Genomic DNA, 22,326 nt, shown 5'->3' with positions numbered 1-22,326 from the left:
CCCACGCAACTCCCACTGAGTGCGCATGTGAAGGAAGCGGTGAACTGAACTTATCCAAAATAGTGCACAAACCCAACTCAACTGTAGAGTGCTCCTGGAAATGTAACGGCACCCATTCGCTGCATATCATCCACATTAATCGGACCATTTCTGAAGTGAACGATCCCTCGGCTTCGGCGGTATGCAGCAGAAACAGAAAAGGAAGAATAACGAAGAAACTTTCATATATATTCCCCACAGAACAATGTAGAAGTGTGGGAAATGTGACTATTGAAACGACATTCTGCAATCGTAAGATATCAGAACAGACAAATTTCGTTAACATCTCCTGGAACGTGTGTGCTGAGAATCAAGAACCGGCTGTAAGCGATGGAAGATAAAAAGTGTTCTTAGTAGACATATAATTAATTAACGATACCTTTTTAATTCTCTTTTAATGTAACACCTTTATTACTGGTATGATCATGAGTGGACAAGCAACATCTCATAATAATAATAATGCTTTAGCTTTCTATAGTGTTACGTCACTGTCACTGCAATGGCTGCTTTTTAAAGTCAAGTTGAAATTGGGTAGTGGAATTCTTTAATATTATATGTGTTTCCTTTCTGTACACAAACGTTTACGCTGACTGTACATGAAAGAATTAAGTCAATAAATATAAATATCGCATCTTTCGTTTCTTATGTTTTTTTTAATTTTTGTTCCTTTGAATTTTTGTGGAATTTTTCGTTTAAATTCTTAGCTGGATGAAACTAAATACAAAAGGCCAGTAATAGTTCTAGAATAAAAAGACAGGACGAGATACGTTGGGGTTGGGGGGAGACTCGCAGGTACACGACACTTCAAAAATCCTGCACATAATTTATTAATCATTATTGACCTTAAAAAAAGGTAGTTACTGAGAAGGAAAAAAATATAATGGGTTGGTGGTTAAAATAATCTTGACCAGGAGAAGATGCTTTATACGAGACTCAGCTGGATGACCATTTGATATATGATCCGTATATCAAATGGTCATCCATCCGATACATTGGTTGCTCGCAGTATATGATATATACTGCGAGCAACCAGTGAGTTGGTCTTATGGGGAAAGAAGCGGATTCTTCCCCTCCCTTCAGTTCTAGTGAGTGTAGGATCTTTCTCTCTCTCTCTCTCTCTGTGTGTATGTGTGTGTGTGTGTGTGTGTGTGTGTGTGTGTGTGTGTGGCACAACAGTTTTAAAAAATCATTTTCTCTTTTATTAGGTTTAAAAGTACTGGATTATGCATCCCCCCCTCTCTCAAGTCTTCACTAAAGTGTATAATCTAGGGGGATGTAACACAACTCTTCGAAACAATACAGACCCTTCCAAAAATTACAGAATAGAATCAGTCGAAACGTGCTTTCTTTGATTGTCGAGGAGTACACTGCATGATAAAACATCACTTCGTTGTTCCGATGTAATATATGCAAGTATTCATATTTTCGTAGATTTCATCAGAGGAGATTTCAGATGTCTTCTGACAAAATTTACGATCCCCCCGCTCTTAAAATACACACACAAAAGACTGTCAATGTATCATCATTATCGTGTTTATCCCAAGTGTAATAATCAAGAGATCTCATACTAGAGATCAAATCAGAAATTTTTCTCAAGCCGGTTCTACCCTCTGGTAAGACGGCCAGTGGTCTCACGCCAGGAAATTAAATTAATTTTCTACCTAAAAACATAACCACACAGTGAAGACACCCAGTTGGCAAGCAAGGGCTGTTAGTAAAATGGAAATCAGATCATTGATTTCTGTCACTTAAATAGAATTCATTTTTATGTTTTATTTATTTAAAGAATATATAAGTGAAATAAAAGAAAACAAAAGCTGAATTATTGGAGGCGCCGGGTATCGATCCAGGTACCTCTCGCATGCTAAGCGAGCGCTCTACCACCTGAGCTACGCCCCCACTTCAAGACTATTATTTATATAACTCTTGGATTCGCAGACGTAGTGAATAATTGATTCTTCACACCACAAAACGAATAAAAAACATTCCCAGTATTCCCCATCATAAAATGTATCAAAGAAAAGTGTGTGTGTGTGCGTGTGAGCGCGCACGTTATTCATTGTACTTTCAGAAATAAGAATTATGGAGTCACGAAATTTAAAAGAAATAAGAGAGGATAAATGCCCTATGATTACCAAAAATTAGTTTTAATTACTTGGTTTAAACAGGCTATTTGCGCCGAAGAAGGAGGAAGACAATTTGTGATAAAAAAAAAAAACAGCCATCTTATGTCAGAAGGTACTAAACAATTCCAAGAGCAAAATAAATTAAACATAAATAAATAAATATGGCAGCATCTTTATAGCACATACACAACTTGCCAATGTACACAATATTTTTTTAGAGATAGCATCAGCAATTAAGCACTCTAACCTTCAACCTCAAGCAGTATGGCTGCATTAATTCAGCAGAAAAAAAAAAACAGAAAATAGTCATTTTATTATCAATTCCCACTCTTCTTCTTTGAGTGCCTTCTCCTATCGGAGGTCAGCGACCACCTTGGCAAATTTTGAGCGATTTTCAGCTATTCTGAGCAGTCTCTCAGAGTTCATACCAGTCCACTGTCTGATATCTGCCAGCCAAGATTTTCTTCGTCTTCCTTGTCCTCTTCTTCCATTTATCTTCCCTTTTATAATCAATTGAAGTATCTTATATTTTTCATTACGAAGTAGGTGACCAAGATATGCAGTTTTCCTTCTTTTTATGGTATCTAAAAGTTCACGTGATTTCCCCATTTGTTTCAGTACTTCCTGATTGGACGTTTTTGCTGTTTATGGGATTTTTAACATTTGTCTGTATAACCACATCTCAAAGGCTTCAAGTCTTTTTATTGATGTTGTCTTCAAGGTCCAAGTTTCTGCACCGTACAGCAGTACACACCATACATAGCATTTAACCATGCGTACTCTAAGTTCTAAGTTTAAACTGCGGTTACACAGTGTTGATTTCATTAAGAGAAAATTTTTTCTTGCCATTTCAATTCTAACTTTTATTTCCAATTCTGGATTGCAATCTTCATTTAACCAGCATCCGAGATATTTAAACTTTGCCACTCTTTCTATTTGTTTCCTATTTAAAGAAAGTGCTAAATTAAGAATTGGTTTCTTACTTATGACCATGAATTTAGTTTTGGTGATATTTATTTTTAGTCCCATTTTTTCACTCTCTGCATTTATTAGCTCCAAAAGATTTTGAAGATCCTGAATATTGTCAGCCAGAAGAGCTATATCATCGGCATATCGGATGTTACTGATGATTTCACCATTTACACTAATCCCTTCCTTTCTTCCTTCCAAGAATTTTTGAAATATGGTTTCTGAGTAGATGTTTAAAAGAAGAGGTGACAGCACACATCCTTGCCTTACTCCTCGTTTGATGTTAATGGAGTCTGTAATAATGTGATCAACTTGAACAGATGCCTTTTGGTTCCAATATGTTTTCAATGATCCTGATGTCTTTACCATCTAATCCAATTATTTTTAATAGTACAATCATTTTAGCATGTTGGACTTTGTCAAATGCTTTCTCGAAGTCGATGAAGCAAATGAATATTACCTTGTTTTGGTCAATACATTTTTGAAATAAGATCTGAGAACAGATAAGAGCCTCTCTTGTTCCCAAGCCGTTTCTAAAGCCGAATTGGGTATCACTGATGGTGTCTTCACATTTTCTGTATATTCTTTTTTGAATTATTTTCAGAAACATTTTGAGAAAGTGACTCATTAGGCTGATCATTCTATAGTCATTACAAGTTTTCGCATTTACTTTTTTAGGTAGCATGATGAAGGTCGACTGTAACCAGTCTTGAGGGATTATGCCTGTATCTTAGATCTTATTAAATAGCTTTACTAATATGTGAATGTTGTCACCTTCTAATAACTTTACTATTTCTGCCGGTATTCTATCTGGTCCTAGGGCTTTACTATTTTTAGCTGAGTTCAATGCACATTCTACCTCTGATTTTAGAATGCATGGACCTTCCATATGTTCATAAGTATTTTCTGGGTTCTGTCATCAGTAAAGAGTTCTTCTATATATTTCACCCATTCTTGTATTTTGTCATCCTTTTTGGATATAATTTCTCCCTTTTTGTTTCGAAGGATACAGAATTGTTTTTTCTTATATATACCTGAGGTCTCTTTCATCTTTTTGTGTAGATTAAAATTGTCATGTTTTTCCTGTAGAATTTCTATTTCTTTACATTTTTCATTCATCCAGATTTCTTTTGCTTTTTTGATCTTGTGTTTAATAATTTTCTGAACCTCTGTATATTATGTTGGATTATGATTTTTATATGATCTGCGTTGATCCATGAGAGAAAGAATTTCTTCAGTCATCCAATCTTTCTTTTTTACTGCTCTATTAGGACATAAGGTATTGGTACATTTCTCTATGAAGACAGATTTCAATTTGTCCCACGATTCATCAACCCTCATGATGCCATCATTCTTGATAAGTGCTAGCTCTTGATTCAGATCTTGACTCAATTTGCTGCTTATCTCTGTGTTTTTTAATTTTCCCAAATCAAACCTTTTTTTGTTGATGTTTCTAAAGCATAGCTTTCAGTCTAAGTTGTAACTCTGCCACCAGTAGGTTATGATCAGAAGCAATATCCCACTCAACGACTGTAAATAGTCTTTTCTTTATCCAACGTTAGAAGGAGCCAACTTACGGGGCTTTAGTTTCTTTTATCTGTTACAATTTGAACTGTTTACAACAATAAAAGTTTAGCATCTATGCCCTGCGACATATTGTTTGCCCTCTGAAGATGAAGATGCATGCTTGAAATTCAGCAAAAAATCAGCTCCATAATAAAAATCTAATTTTTTTCGGGATGTTGTTAATACAGTCAAGTATAAGATGACAGACTTCGAACATCTAATACTCTACATACAACAGCAAGTTGGTGGTACATGATTCTCCCTATATCTGGTGAGACTACTATTTTGTTTAGCGGAAGTCAGAAATGTCAAGATGAACGTTGTAGAGCTGATTTCTAGATAGAGCAGAGTTCAGTGTTTATATCTCCATTTAATCTTGCTTAATGTTGTCTTTTGTTCACTCTTTTGTGTAAAAAAAGTGAAGAATAGGATATGACTGTTATATAAAGTGAAGAATGTAATATAAAAAATAAAATAAAATAGAATAAGAATAAAAATAAATTACGTAAATAAATTCGAAAATGAATTGTGGTAATCATTTCACTGTTGTTATGAGGTAATTTCTGATTTAACTTGTATTTATTTCACAATCACAAAATTTAATTCACAACCAATACATTTTACTTAAAGGAAAAAAACATGAAATTTTCTAAAGTCCATAATTGCTTCAAAATTAACACAATTGGGGATATCATACCGATATTCAGTTAATGGAAAATATCAATGTTTGCTTCCCACTAGAAACAACTGAAATTCCCAGAAAGAGTGAGCTCGAAACTTATCGATGTTGCTAATAAATTCGAGACTCTGCTATATTCTTTTTACTTGATTATGTCGTATTTGTTACTGATATTTCAGAAGTTTTTCTAAAACCATTAAAAAAATGTGGTAAAAAACACTACTTGTTTGTGGTGGAAAAGTTATCTTAGAGTTAATGTGAACTAATTAGGGGAAGTTGAGATAGTGAGTCAGCCGGACATGTAATGCTACTAACCGAAACAGTTCCTCTAACTACGTTTATCATATATGCACATACATTTTAAGCATGTGAACAAACAAACTTCCCAGTTTGTCTCTTTCCATTCATTCTCATCCGCTTTCACTTCATTGTCACATGATTCAAAACGAATCTTGTGATGCTTCGATTACGTAGAACAAGGAATCAAAACTTTTCATATCACAGAAACTTTTAGTCCTTAAGGAGACAGGAATTTCTTTAAATAAAAGAGGGAACTCAAATATTTCAGATTTTTAATAAATAATAGATAATATTTAAACCAACAGAAGGCGCCAGTACTGCAGCCTTACGTGAGAAACCTTATGGTTTCTCGCATAAGGCTGCGGTAGTATTTTAGAGTAGCATTTTTTAAACTGAGTTCCGGAGTAACTCTAGGGTTCTGCGAAAATATGTAGGGTTTCCCAAGAGAATATAGACATTTAAAACAGAAGATCATACTTCACAGGATCATTTCTGTAGTGTGGTTAGCGAGTTCGCGTGTTCTTCGTGAAACAAACAAACTTAGCATCTGTTCATAACCGTTGATATCGGTATGAGTCCCATCGGGCCACACGATATATTTAACGGAGATTTACAGATCTTCCTAAACCCAGGACCGGGGCAATAATAAACACTTGGTGGTGGGAATAGCTAGGCCCCCCCCCCCTCGCCAGCTATGGCCAATGTTTTGCCGCGCACGCGGACTCTCGGCATCGAGACTGACGCTGATCTGAGACCCCGACTTTTGGCTAAAGCCCTGATTGACTGCGTCGGTGCGGACCAGATATTTGGATTCACTCCTTTCGGTAGTGGCAGATACCAAGTTGTAGTTAGGCGCGCCGAGACCAGGGACAAGTTGCTCAAAGGCTTTCAATGTAACGGAAAGGAAATTTTTCCGTTCATGGTGGGGAGCATTATCAAACTGCTCAAAATCTCCAGATTCCCCTCGGAATATATACAATGTGATGAAAAAGTAATCCACGAAGTGTTTGGGAAATGGGGTGTTGTTCGAAACATACAAATCTTAAACGATGCAGACAACCCCCAATGGAAGTCGGGGGAAGTAAACATCTCGCTCGAGATGAAAACAGCGGTTCCAAACTTCGTCAGCATCGGATCTGCTAGGGTAATGGTAAAATACCCTGGCGTTAAGAAGCAATGCTTCCGATGTGGATCCTTCGACCATCTAGGAGCGAACTGCCCAAAACTGACATGCAAAAACTGCCTAACGACAAGTCATTCACTAGACAAATGTCTCATGGCCTGTCTCAAATGTGGTTCCAAGGACCACAAAGTTAACACCTGCCCATCAAGAACGCATGCAGAAAGGATGGGAGGTGCTATTATGCCAGTCACAGTCACCTCAGTAGAGAAGCCTACAGCTACTACAGAACAAGAGTCGGGAAACACGGATTTTCCAACTATAAACGAGGCATACGGCAAAATAACGGCTATAGAAGAAAAGGCAGCTGCCACAGAAACCATAGCCTGCACACCTAAGAAAGAGAAGAAGCGAGAAACAGCCAATAAACAAGCTGTGTCACATGATGAAATCACTGCAGAAGGAAAAGTAAATAAAACAGAAAACATGGAGGCAAGCAGCGCCCCCTTCAAAAGACCTCTGAGTCCAGAGGAAAAAGAGATGAAAAAAATAAAACCAGCAGAAACAGAAGAATTGGAGACTCCTCATGCAAAAGCAGGGGAGACTCTAAAGCATCTAGTTAAAGGTATCCCTGGGGTGGCAGAAAAATTTCACGATGCAATAGTGAGAATAGGGGAACCAGAGCTCCTCCTCACTGGGAAATATGGTCCAAACGTAGTTAGTGCAAAATGGGGTGATTTATTTGTTGAAGACATCAGCCAAATCACCCCTGAGCAAGTACAGCTAGCCATGGACATAGACGAGGAGGCGGCATCGGCATTCTTCATAGCTCTCTCCAAATTAGACATGGCCAAGGGAAGTAAGGTGGCTAAAAGAATAATGACTGCCCACAAAAAGCGACAGTCACAATAACCATCCCATGGTTTCCCGTTCACAGCAATAGTTCTCTAGTTCCAACAGGTGGGGGAGGGCCTGAGAACCTGAGCGGCGAAGGCCTACAACGAGGCGATGCAGCTTCTTGAGAGCTGCAACACTTAGGCCAGACCCTTTTCCCCCCACCTTTCTTTTTTTTTTGGTTTCCAGTTCTTTCTATAGTTTTATTTTCTCTGTACTTCATGTTTTTGTTTTTTTTCCATGTTTCCTTTTTAGGATTTTTCCTTTTCTTCTAAAGTGAAAAATCAACGACCGTTTTAGAATCGCCCTTGGGGGGGCAAACAGCTAAAACAGGTCAACTGAGGCCTCTTTTACCTACTCTACTACTATGCACTCTATCTTTATTTCCTCTCCTACTATTTGCTGACTCTCAGCCTATCTTACTCTACAGGCCCATGATGAAGATTTGTGGAACTCACAAATTATTATTAAAACGTATAACATATTAGATGTAGTTAATAAAAAAAAAAAATTCACTGAATGGAGAAATATACAGTACTAATTTTTTATTAAATTGAGTTTTTTCTAGAGCTGTTATATTACTTTATTATTTAAATGTAATGTGTTGTATGTTTTCTCGATTAAAATATTTTGCAGGCAACAGTTCATTCACTTAACTCCATTTCGAAAAATGTTTTTTATAAAACTTTTTATAGGAATTCGAGAAAAGAAATATTTTTATGTAGGGAGCAAAAATTCATAGACTCCTATGAGAAGGCGAAGCGGTTGGCATCTGTGATATAACAGTGCCCACTCCTCTTTATGAAACCAATTAAAACTTGTAAAGTTAATTTCTTTATTTAACTTCTTGTTAGAATGCAGTTAAAATTAATTACATATTGAATTTAAAGCACTGTTATTCTAAATCACTGGCAGCGTCTTTAAAAGCTTTTCGTTATTTTTCACTGGCTGGCAAAATTATTTCTGAAGCACTAGACTGCAGTCATTTTAGGGAAATTGGTTGACAAAATAATACTAGGTTCTAGGTTAGGATTACAGACACAAAATGGAGAATCTGTTTTCCGTATCCATATGTCGCTTTCGTCTTTGCATTACTCCGTCTGCGATGGACACTGATCACCTACCGATTTCGAAAACGTTAGAATACGAAACGTATCCTTTAGGGAACCAAAATTGTAGAAGGAAGAGGGAGAATGATTAATATATATATATATATATATATATATATATATATATATATATATATATATATATATATATATATATATTAATAATGTAGAAAGTTTGTTTTTTTTTTACCTTCGGTATAATATACGTTAAAGACTTTAACAATCTCTTTAACATATATATATATATATATATATATATATATATATATATATATATATATATATATATATATATATATATATATATATATATATATTGCTTAAATTGATTATTTAAGCGAAATATATTGAACAGTACTTTGTAATAGATATTTCAGATTGATATATTTTGAAGTATAAAATATATTTGATCTAAGGTATTTCGAAAGAATCTAATTGCTATAAATAAACTAATTATAAGTGATGTTACCTAAACTTGATGTAAGGCACACATTATCACATTCAATACGAAATGAGTTATTAATTTATCTAACCTTTATTTAAGCTTAAAAAATACTTTTAAGAAATTCCAATAGAATGAACTCGAGAAGGGAATTGCTTCTCAACCCGAAGATATTAAATGGAAAATTCCGTAAATGAACAATTTATATTTACATCGGCAAAGTGGATATTAAATGCAACATTATTTCAAAGCCAAATGTTTGTAGAAACTATGAAAGTTTCGTAAGTTGACCTGAAAGCTTACGAGAACACAGTCATTGGCATTCCCGCGTTGTCATAGCTATTTAAGTCAATTAGGTAGTGCAACTCGGGGATGTCGATGATTGTATTCTCGTAAGCTTTCAGTTCAACTCACGAACCTTTCATACTATCTACAAACATTCGGCTTTGAAATAATGTTGGATCTAATATACACTTTAACTATTTAATTTTACCTCGCCGAAAAATGAAGCCGTATGGCTCTTTATTTTAGTAATAGACAGTTCCACTGATCCCAGAGGTAGTCCAACACCAGGCAACTCGTAGCAAAGGTGGAGAAAGCTACATGCTCTGTGCATCGTTTCAAAAATCAAAAATATCTCGAATTGCGCGCTGTTCTGTCAGATCGACCGTCGCGGTATCGCAATGCTTGTGTTCAAGCAACCCTTATTTTACTTAATAATGGCTCCAAAGTGCAAGAGTAGTGATGCTGCTCTTCGGATATGCCAAAGAGAAACCTAGAAAAAAAACAACTAATATTATTAGTTTTTTAAAAAACGTTTATTATTAGTTATTGTTGTTATTCTCTAGCTGTGCCTAATTTATAAATTAAACTTTATCATAGGTATGTATGTATACAAAAAAACATGTATATAGGGTTCGGTAATTTTCGCGGTTGCAGGTATCCGCGAGATGTCTTGGAACGTATCCCCCGGGATGAAAGGGGGTCAACCTTAGCTGTGATTTTATCATAAGGATATGGAAATTTTAAAATATAATATATACAATATATAATTATTAACGTATGTAACTTAATTTTTATGAGTGTAATCACTCACTTCATTTTATCGTAAATGCCTTTATATTTTAATTTTGAACATCTATGCATTTTTTTTTTTTTTTTTTTTTACATATACGTAATGAAAATGCAGCTTTTATTTATTATTTTTATTTTTGGAAATACTCCTTGGAATTGAAAAATTGTGTTATGGAAGAAATAAATGATTGATTTTTCTGGATTTGAATAACACAGGATACTTTATAAAGACAGTGAAAGTCTTTCAGTTTTTTTTTTTTTTAACCCACTCCTAACGCTAACATTTCAATAGCGTCAAACTCAGAGAAGATATAACACGGGAAAATAAGAAAGCGACTTTCTTTTCTAGTTCAAAATTTACGTCATAGTTTCTGCAAATATAGATTACGTTTAACTTGAAGAAAAAGAAGCAATTAAAAACCTGTCAATATTTAATATAAGTCGGATGTCCCATTGTAAATGACCTTCATCAAAAGAGGTTTTTCCCTTCAATGCTCTATTTATTTTTATGATGTAAGTGTTAGATACTTTTGCAAGTTGAAGAGGAGCGTCATCAGTCATACACCCTTGCCAACAGTGCTATTTTGACAAGAAGATTCCTAGAATGATGACAATTTTTAGCGATTTTTACAATAATAATAATAATAATAATAATAATAATAATTCCATCATTGAAAATATCTCAATAGTAACATTATGGCAACAGGATCTCTAACACAAAATAATAATCTCAAGTCATTCGAAAACTTAGGCGTTTTCTTTTCTTTTGTTTTCCATTTCTTTTTCTTTTCTTTTCTTCTCTTTTGTTTTCCATTTCGAAAATGTTTGAGAGATTTTCATTTTTTCCAATGTGTTCTTCTTAAAAAATTAAAAAATACTTACCATAGGAACTTGTTGATTTCAATGGAAAAGATATTTATTTTTACTTTGTTGAATTTAATTTATTTAATTTTCTGGTTAAATGGAAACACTTGGATTGCAAGTCCCCTTTAGGATGTGCAATGCGTTAGACGGAATAGGAAAATGCATGGTTTATCTGCCGGAAACAGTTTCTTCATCACAAAATGCCCAAAACAGCTGTTGCACTAATTAGGGATCATTAATTAAGGTATATAATGATTAATGAAATAAAGAGCCAAAAGGCTTCACTTCGGCGATGTTAAAATTATTTAAATTAAGGGGATATTTAATACCACATTATTTCAAAGCCGAGTAAGAATTCTCTAAGATAGAAATCAAAGAATTTCATGCCGAATATAGCAAACTATAAAAGTTCGGTGAGTCCAAGCGTGAGCAAACACCTGGGTGTTACAATAGCGGGCAACTCGTTGTAAAGGTGGATAAAGCTAGTATCCGTGTTCTTGGTATTTGCCCTAATGTAAAACTCATCCCCTAGGAGATGTATGTTGTTTTTCATTAAATGAGATAGGTAACTACCCAGACCGGTTTCAACCTTTATTGGGGTCTCATCAGTGAGTACAGTCCGGGTAGTGACCTATCTTCCTTAATGTAAAATAACATACATCTCCTAGGGGATGAGTTTTACATTACGGCAAATACCAAGAACACCGATCCTAGCTTTATCCACCGAGCCCTTTATCCACTTTATACAACGAGCTGCTCGGTACTGTACCACCCAGAGTTTGCTCACGCTTGGACTCGCCGAACTTTTATAGTTTGCTATATTCGGCATCAATTTCTTTGATTTCTATCTTATAGTTTTCTTACTCGGCTTTGAAATAATGTGGGATTAAATATCCCCTTAATTTAAATAAGGATATAATGATGCCTTCAAACAAGGGAAGACTAGTCTCCTGAAGAATAAGACAGCAAAAAACTGCTACTGCTTAGTGCCATCGAACATAGCACTTATTCTATATGTAGTAGATATTGAAGATTGGCAGAGAAGGATAGTAGATTTCAGGCAAAAATGCAATGTCAGCAATACATGTGGCATTAAAATAAAAAATCAGGAACCACATTTGGGCACTTAAGGACGACTAAAGCGCAGTTATAGAATGTGATCATCTCATTTCATCTACTCTGATTGCCACTCTACCTAGAATCAGGAATTAGAGTGTTCAGTATTACGTCTAAGAAGCTGGAAAATCCCCGTTGTTGATATTTCCCTTTCTAGTTCGCGAATATTTTTATAAGGGCCTTATTATATATATATATATATATATGAGTACGCTAATCACTTCTAACCAAGTGATTCGCGTACTCACTCTCCAAATAAGAGGTCATAGATGAATTCATCAGGTAGCAGATGAATTTCATCTCCCCAGTATGATGATCTCCGCCTATTTATTGGACCTTAAAAAATTCCACATTCTCTCCCTCCCTCTCTCTCTCTCTCTGTAAACTGATGTTCTCGGATTATGTACAAGTAAATATGCCTTTAACGAAAACTGATACAAAATTAACAAAAATTAAACCTTAAAAAGTAATAAAATATATCCTTAATTCATTCACGGTACTAATATACTATAGGTTAAGTACATTCCGTGGGTGAGAGTTATACATACACTGTTCGTACATACATTACTTGGAAAGAAATCAACGAACATCCCGATGAGCAAGATGCATTATGCTGTGTAATGAGTCACGTGTTTGTGGTCGGTATAAATTGGAGAGAAAAAAAATATGATGGTCCCAAATTAGTGCAACTGTGTCCAAGGATATCATGCCGCAGGCCTATCAGTTCGGTAAATTGTTGACAAAATGCAACATCTCAGGTCAACAGTCAGCGATTGCATACCGAGATGGAAGCGCAAGGAGTCCACTGCAAATGCTACCACCCTCACCGAAGGATAATATGTAAAAACTGTCATTCGTTGGCAGACAGACACGTTGAATGCAGACTGAATGGATCAACTAGAACATGAATTTTCACAAAAACATTCCAAACGGAGGCTCATAACATGGATTTCCTTTGTAGGACTGAAATATGCAAGCCACACATTACCGGAACCAAAATGCAGTTTCAGCGCATATCTCGGCAATCCTTCATTCCCTGTAATAAAGGTTAATATAAAAATTAAAGAGAACAAAATTTATATAAAGAAGGTTCTATGAAATATTTTGTATGTGCAAGATGTTTGTACCAAATTCTTAAATTTTTCGTCGCTAAAGTAATGTGAGTAGTAAACCTGCTTTGCTTAATGTTAACTTTGCTGTTTTTAATGAGAATAGATTGATAGACAGAAAAATGACAGGGATACTCTTTTCCACACCACCTCTGAGGTAGAGTATTAGGCGCGCTTTTTTAACGTGGTATCCCCGGTAGGCCTATTCCAAGAGCAGATCAATTTTATATTGTGCTTGCAACATTTCAGGAAAAGATTATTTTAATTTTCAGGATTTCAATTTTTTTTTTATATAATTTTATAATTTTAATAATCAAAATGTTTGGTGATAATTTTCGAAAATTATAACATTTTAATTACTTTAATAAATTTTGAAACACTCTTCACATGAATAGGAGAAACAAGAATTTAAATCACTCTTGCTTTTTAGAAGGAAGAGAGAGAATGAATATATATAAATATATATTGATTATTTAAGCGAAATATGTTGAACAGTACTTTGTGATAGATATTTCAGATTGATATATTTTGAAATATAAAATATATTTGGTATATTTTATTTAAGGCATTTCGATAAAATAACTTAACTAATAGCCATTAATAAATTAATTATAAGTGATGATTACCTACACGTGATGTAAGGCACACATTATCAATATTACATTCAATACGAAATGAGTTATTAATTTATTTAAGCTTAAAAAATTCTTTTAAGAAATCCAATAGAATGAACTCGAGAAGGGAATTGCTTCTCAACCCCGGTCCGAAGATATTAAATGGAAAATTCCGTAAATGAACAATTTATATTTACATCGACAAAGTGGATATTAAATGCAACATTATTTCAAAGCCGAATGTTTGTAGAAACTATGAAAGTTTCGTAAGTTGACCTGAAAGCTTACGAGAATACAGTCATTGGCATTCCCGCGTTGTCATAGCTATTTAAGTCAAGTAGGTAGTGCAATTCGGCGATGTCGATGATTGTATTCTCGTAAGCTTTCAGTTCAACTCACGAAACTTTCCTAGTTTCTACAAACATTCGCCTTTGAAACAATGTTGGATCTAATATACACTTTAACTATTTAATTTTACATCCCCGATAAATGAAACCGTATGGCTCTTTCGTTTAGTAATATACAGTTCCACTGATCCCAGAGGTAGTCCAACACCAGGCAACTCTTTGCAAAGGTGGAGAAAGCTACACGCTCTGTTCATCGTTTCAAAAATCAAAAATATCTCGAATTGCGCGCTGTTCTGAGTAGTTATCGGTTATCAGATCGACCGTCGCGGTATCGCAGTGCTTGTGTTCATGCAACCCTTATTTTACTTAATAATGACTCCAAAGTGCAAGAGTAGTGATGCTGCTCTTTGGATATGCCAAAGAGAAACCTAGAAAAAAAAAAGAAATAAACGTTATTATTAGTTATTGTTGTTAATCTCTAACTGTGCCTAATTTATAAATTAAACTTTATCGTCGGTATGTATGTATAGGAAAAAACATAGTGTTTATAGGGTTCAGTAATTTTCGCGGTTTCAGGTATCCGCGAGATGTCTTGGAACGTATCCCCAAGGATATGGGGGGGGGGGTCTACCGTAGCTCTAATTTTATTATAAGAATATGGAAAATTTAAAATATAATATATACAATATATAATTATTAAAATATGTAACTTAATTTTTATGAGTGTAATCACTCACTTGATTTTATCGTAAATGCCTATTTATTTTAGTTTTGAACATCTATGCATTTTTTTTTTAACATATACGTAATGAAAATGCAGCTTTTATTTATTATTTTTATTTTTGGAAATACTCCTTGGAATTGAAATGTGTTATGGAAGAAATAACTGATTGATTTTTCTGGGTTGATTAGCACAGGATACTTTATGAAGATATAGTGAAAGTCTTTCAGATTTTTTTTTTTTTTCCTACTCTTAACGCTAACATTTCACTAGCGTCAAACTCAGAGAAGATGTAACACGGGAAAATAAGAAAGCGACTTTCTTTTCTAGTTCACAGTTTACGTCATAGTCTCTGCAATATAGATTACGTTTAACCAATGATGAAAAAGAAGCCATTAAAAACCTGTCAATATTTAATATAAGTCAGATGTCCCATTGTTAATGACCTTCATCAAGAAATCCCCCCCCCCCCCTTGAATACTCTGTTTATTTTTATGATGCAAGAGTTAGTTACTTTTGCAAGTTGAAGAGGAGCTTCATCAGTCACACATCCTTGCTAACAGTTCCATTTTCGCAAGAAGATTCCTAGAATGATGACAATTCTTAACGATTTTTACAATATTTTTTAAGCACTTTATTATGTCTTGCATAGATATAAATTCCATTATAAAATTATAGAAATTACAAAATTTAAAAATTCTCAAAATTACATACATATAATAATAATAATAGTAGTAGTAGTATATTTTTTTAAATTCAATGATTTTTTATTATTAAAATTATGATTGCATGTTATTCATTTACAAAACATGTTGTTCTAGTTTGTTTTTTTTTAACAATGAATTTTATACAAATTTTCCTTTTTTTTTGTATAATGTGTCAATAATAGTTACTATAGATGGTCATTTATAGTTTGCAATTGAATTAGATTACATTTTTTAACGGCATCTATAGTAGAACAATATGCTATATTTTACAATTTTTGCTTTTAATATATTTTAGCACTGTAACTACAGCACTTCAGTGTAGTAATATTTTTTCTTCTTTCTGTTCAGCTCAGTTGAGATGTAATGTCTCAGCTTGCATCCTCGGAGCTTTTTAATAAGCTTATCTGAGGATGACACCAGCTAGATATTTTTTATTGATTTGATTGCTGAGTTGGAAGTAGGCTGATTTTTGAGAGGTCAAATGAATGATCTAAAAGGTCTGATCAAAGTGAAATTGCCGATATATTCTGGTATTATTACATCTGTTTTGATGGTTCACATTTATTTTTGTTGTGGTCTTCTTTTTGAACTAATTAGGAGACTTTTTTTTTTTTTACTGTGACAGTCTTTCTATGTCTTCTGATTTGTATCGACTTTGAAGTATGTGACTTCCTCAAGAATATCTTGGCATCTCTGATCCACAAAAATTGGTAATTTTTTTCTGTTGTTTCTTTTCATGCTTGGTACAACAGATTCTGGTTGAATTGGATTAAATATTCGGATAAAAAGATTGGTGTATTGTCTTGCAATGCATTCAAGTCCTTGGCGACTGATTTTTTCTGTCTGCTGGCTTTTATGAGATTATCTCTTGTGCACTTGTAAGATAAGACGAACTATGACTAGTGCAGGTCGTGTCAAGCGTTGTTTTTTGCTCTTCCTAGGAATTCGATTTATGGTCTGAATGTCGTTAAACTGTAGGGTATATTAATTGCATGGCCTAATTTTAAAACTAAGTCTCTGAGGTTTTCTGTAGGTGCAGTTTCAGGAAGACTGTTTATTACAAGATCTTCTTTATGTTGTTGCTGATTTAAACGTTCGTATTGTGGTTTTAGGGAATCAAGTTCTTGATGGAGCGCAGATGTTTCTTTCATCAAATTGTGTTGCTTGTCAGTTAGTGCATTACTGCTGTTTTTAATGTCTTTTACCATTTGCAACACTTCTATCACTGCTAAATTATTATGTTTCACCAAATCTTCACATTCGCCAGATTTTTTTGTTATTTGTTCGTTCTGTTTGTCAAAGAGTTCTTGCACAAAAATCTACTAAGCTGGCTTTTATAGTCTCTAGACTGTTTTCTATTAGTATATTTAAGGGGAGTTCAAATTATAGGACTCACCTGTATATTTTTGTCTTTTCAGTCCGTCGTCTGATTTTGCTTCCGGTATAATCGGTTGCATCGTAGGTGGTTGCCTTAGGTGCATTTCTTTGTTCTCCCCACAGAGTAGGCACTTCCATTCCTCCTTTGTTCCATTGGAGTAATGTTGCCAGGTTGTTTCCGAAAGACTGGCACATGTAAAGTGTAGAGTCCTACTACATTTCGTACAGGTTATATAATTTCCGTCGGATGACAAATCCATCAGGCATTTGATGCACTTCATGACTCACCTTTCTTCCCTTGTGCAACTGTAGTGTGATTGTAAAGATGGCGATGTCCTATGTTCTTTGCTTGTTGTTGACCAAGGTCCTCTCTGTTCACTTTTCAGCACTTAAAAATTTGGTTTCTTCTTAGCTGATTTTAGTGAATTTTATAGCACTGTCTTCGGCATGACAAGTAGAATTACTTGAGAACACTTTTAATTAAAAAATAGGAGTTGGAACCACTTTAAAACTATAAAAAAACGAGAGCAGCGATATCACCGTGCGTCCGCTCGTATGCCTACACAGCGCTCTCTCTCTCTAATAATAATAATAATAATAATAATAATAATAATAATAATAATAATTCCATCACTGAAAATATCTAAATAGTAAGATTATGGCAACACGATCTCTAACACAAAATAATAATCTCAAATAATTAGAAAACTTAGGCATTTTCTTTTCTTTTCTTTTCTTTTCTTTTCTTTTCTTTTCTTTTTCTTCTCTTTTCTTTTCCATTTCGTAAATATTTGAGCATTACTTTCATTTTTTCCAATGTGTACCTCTTAAAAAATTAAATAACACTTCTTGTAGGAACTTGCTGATTACCAAGGAAACCATATTTATTTTTGCTCTGTTGAATTTAATTTATTTAATTTTCTGGTTAAATGTAAACACTTGGATTGCAAGTCCCCTTTAGAATGTGAAGAACTTTCCTAAAGAACTGAAATGCGTTAGACAGAATATGGAAATGCAGGGTTTACCTGCCGGAAACAGTTTCTTCATCACAAAATAGCCAAACCAGCTGTTGCACTAATTTGGGAGCAGTCTCTTTTGGGAGGCACACCTCCCCGTTTTATTTTTTTATTAACTCTGAATAATGCAAAGTTCATTTGATAGGAGAAGGTGAGCTCCTAGCTCTAGATTTAAGGTAGCATGTAAGCTAGGTTAAGGAAAGGAATCAATAATTTGGGGAAAGAAGTCAGTTGCTGACCAGTGGAGTTCTATGGCCCAGGCTGGCGCTCTACCTGGTATTAGCGACACCACGAACATAATGCATATATTGAATTATAAATAGGTATTGTTTTGTGCTGGCGAGTATGGCTGATAGTCATACTGTGGTAAATGCATGAACTGAATCACTTTAGGTTCATGTACCACAGAGTATTAAGGACTGAACGCCTTTAGGTCCTTAATGAGAGACAAGCGCAGATTGCCAAGAGAGTCTGCCCTGAAAATAAAGATAATTAAGTGAGTTTGATAATAAAGATGACAGGTTAGTTTTACCCTACTGATGACTAGTCGTTGCGATAGTAGTCCTGCTCACTACGAGAGGAACCGCAGGTTCGGACACTTGGTACACGTGTTTGGTCGAGTGACCAGTGGTGCGAAGCTACCATCCATGGGATTATCACTGAACGCTTCTAAGTCAGAATCCCGTCTAGCCACTGCAACGATATCCTGAAGAATAAGACAGCAAAAAACTGCTACTGCTCAGTGCCATCGACTATATAACTTATTTTATATGTCGTAAATGTTAAACATTGGCAGAAAAGGACAGTAGATTGCAGGCAAAAATGCAATATTAGTAATGCATGTGGCATTAAAACAAAGAAAATCAGGAATCACATTTGGTCACTTAAGAACGAAAGCCCAGTTGCAGAATGTGATCATCTCATTTCATCTACTCTGATTGCCACTCTACCTAGAATCAGGAATTAGAGTGTTCAGCATTATGCCTGAGAAGCTGGAAAATACACGTTGTTGATATTTCCCTTTGGTTGAAAAGAGCTGGATTCGAATCCCAGAACTAGGTCGCGAATAATTTTATAAGGGCTTTATATATACAGGGTGATTATAAAATAACGTCAAGTGTTCAGAGCCCTCTAGCGACTAATGTATTGGACAAAACACACTAATATTCGGTAGACGTACACAGTGGAACATGGGGATTCGATTTAACGAAAAAAAAAGTATCCAAAGTCGCCAATAGGGGAAATTTTGGCGCTGTTTACGGAGTAAAATGCATTAATTTGCATTATCGCATTTCTTGTGAGCGATCATGCAATAAAAGGAAAGCCTGTGAGATTTCTTATTATTCATAGACGAACTGCTTTTCGATGCTTCTTACATTACGTGAGCGTGCTTTGTTAGTCAAACTCTATTATCAGCGGAACAATAATGCCAGTGCTTGTCTTCGTGATTTTCGGCGTATGAAAAATTTAAGAAAAGGACCGATTAGCGTAACAAACTTACGAAAACTGATTCAGCGATTTGAAACTACTAGAACTCTAGCAGTGCAGGTAGGCAGGAGATGCAAACCAATCAATCACCAACAAGTTGAACAAGTTGCAACCTCTATTGTGGAACAGGAGATGACGAATGTGCAGGGTACCAGCAGTGCACGAGCAATATCCCGGCAAACGGATATCGCATACACAACGGTGTGGAAAATCCTACATCAGATGTTGAAGTTTTACCCCTATAAAATCAGTCATGTTCAAGAATTGCGCCCTGTTGATGCAATCACACGAATCGACTTATCTTTGAGATTCTTAGCACGCATGGAAGTGGATGATGCATAGCCGTGGCAGATTTTATGGAGTGACGAAGCGCACTTTTATTTGAACGGTGATATTAATACATGCAACTGTCGCATTTGGGCTGAAACTAATCCGCACGTGTGTCTGCAGATGCCTATCCATTCGCCCAAAGTCACAGTGTGGTGAGGATTTACGGCATCTTTTATCATCGGTCCATACTTTTACGAGGAAAATCGCCATGGATCAGTGACCTGTTCCGTCAATGTTAACAGGTATGCCAATATGCTGCAGAACTTTGTGGTTCCACAACTGCAGCAAAGAGGATGTCTCGATTCGACCATCTTCATGCAGGGATGGTGCACCACCCCACATCGGACTTCAGGTACAGCATGTTTTGCGACCGACAACATTTCTCTGACAGAAGAATCATTAGTCGTGCATTTCCCACGCCATGGCCACCGAGATCGCCTGATCTCAATCCTTGTGACTTTTGGCTGCGGGGATTTCTTAAAAGCATTGTGTATCAAGGACATGTACCCGATATTCCAACTTTGAAAGATCGAATAACGTTACACGTGAGACAAATCAATTCCGATATGTTGCGAGCCACTGTGGAAAATGTCGTGCACTGATTGCAGTTCCTGGAACATCAGAATGGTGGTCATATTGAACCTTGTTTGTAATTAACAATAAACGTCACGAAATTGATGTGTGTGCTGTCTCTCATTTGCTATTTAGTCATTCATTAGTCACACCTACTAAAATTAATTTGGCAGCGCCAAAATTTCCCCTGTTTACGACTTTTGGTACTTTTTTCCCGTTAAATCGAATCCCCATGTTCCACTGTGTACGTCTACCGAATATTGGTGTGTTTCATCCAATACATTACTCGCTAGAGGGCTCTGAACACTTGACGTTATTTTATAATCACCCTGTATATACGTGGGTTGTTCAATAAGTAATAAGACTAATTTTACTGTGGCGACCACTCATCACAATATTAATTTCTGTGAAATAAAGAAATGTTGCTGTCTGTATTAACAAAAGAGGTTGAAAGATGGCGTATAAGGGCTGATGTACCAGAGCGTCACGTCGGCGCGCGTACGAGGCGCGACCAGTCTTCAAAATGGAAGAGTCCTGGGAACAGCGTTATGCGATTAAATTTTGTGTGCGTTTGCAAAAATCGGCATCGGACACTTTTAACATGATACGCGAAGCTTTCCACGATGAAGCAATGTCGAGGGCAAGTGTTTTTCGCTGGAATAAAACTTTTAAGGAAGGAAGGCAAAATGTGGAAGATCTTGAACGTGAGGGAAGACCTTCAACGTCCATCACAGAGACAATGATCAACACAGCAGCGATTATCATCAAGCACGTCAAAAGGAAGCGTCCATTGCTGAAGAATGGCTTCTTATTGCACCATGATAATGCAAGGCCACATATTGCTGGTTGTGTAGTGGGCATTTTTAAGAAGAACAACACAGATATTCTACCACACCCTCCATACAGTCCTGATCTCGCACCGTGCGATTTCTGGCTGTTTCCACAGCTCAAGAAACCACTAAGAGGCCGCCATTTCGAAAGCAACAAAGCATGTGTAAAATCTGCGGAGGCGGTTTTGAAAGAACTCTCAAAAAACGGACTCTCACATGTGTTTAAGAAGTGGACGCAACGTTGGGACAAATGCATCGAGTCTCACGGTAGTTACTTCGAAAATGACCATGTAAATGATGACGATTAAAGGTAATCTGTTTTCTGTATAAATATAGTCTTATTACTTATTGAACAGCCTACGTATATATTAGTATGCTAATCACTTGGCTAACAAGTGATTCGCGTACTCATTCTCCATTTAAATGGTCCTAGATGAATTCATCAGGTAGGAGATGAATTTCATCTCCCCAGTATGATGATCTCCGTCTATTTATTGGACCTTAAAAAATTCCACATTCTCTCTCTCTCTCTCTCTGTAAACCGATGTTCTCGGATTATGTACAAGTAAATATGCCTTTAACGAAAACTGATACAAAATTAACAAAAATTAAACCTTAAAAAGTAATAAAATATATCCTTAATTCATTCACGGTACTAATGTACTATAGGTTAAGTACATTCCGTGGGTGAGAGTCGTACATATATATACTGTTCGTGCATACGTTGCTTGGAAAGAAGTCAACGGACACCTCAATGGGTAAGGTGCATTGTGCTGTGTAACGAGTCACGTGTTTGTAATCGGTATAAATTGAAGAAGGAAAAAAAATATGATGCGTCCAAATTAGTGCAACTCTGTCCAAGGATATCATGTTTCAGACCTATCTGCTTGATAAATTGTTGACAAATTGGGCCATC

General features: G+C 35.6%; 1 non-coding gene across 1 annotated transcript; it reads right to left on the bottom strand.

Annotated features, from left to right (window-relative positions):
* Positions 1 to 1,865: 1,865 nt before the first annotated feature.
* On the bottom strand, positions 1,866 to 1,938 carry TRNAA-AGC (transfer RNA alanine (anticodon AGC)). The gene has a single exon. It is a non-coding gene; the product is annotated as a tRNA-Ala (tRNA).
* Positions 1,939 to 22,326: the final 20,388 nt, after the last annotated feature.

Source organism: Typopeltis vanoorti, chromosome 3 (assembly GCF_054136105.1).
Source record: "Typopeltis vanoorti isolate ZY-2024b chromosome 3, IOZ_Tvanoo_1.0, whole genome shotgun sequence".
NCBI classification, from domain to species: Eukaryota; Metazoa; Arthropoda; class Arachnida; order Uropygi; family Thelyphonidae; genus Typopeltis; species Typopeltis vanoorti.
Note: the sequence above shows the minus strand (reverse complement) of the source record. Positions and strands in the feature narration are given on the sequence as shown.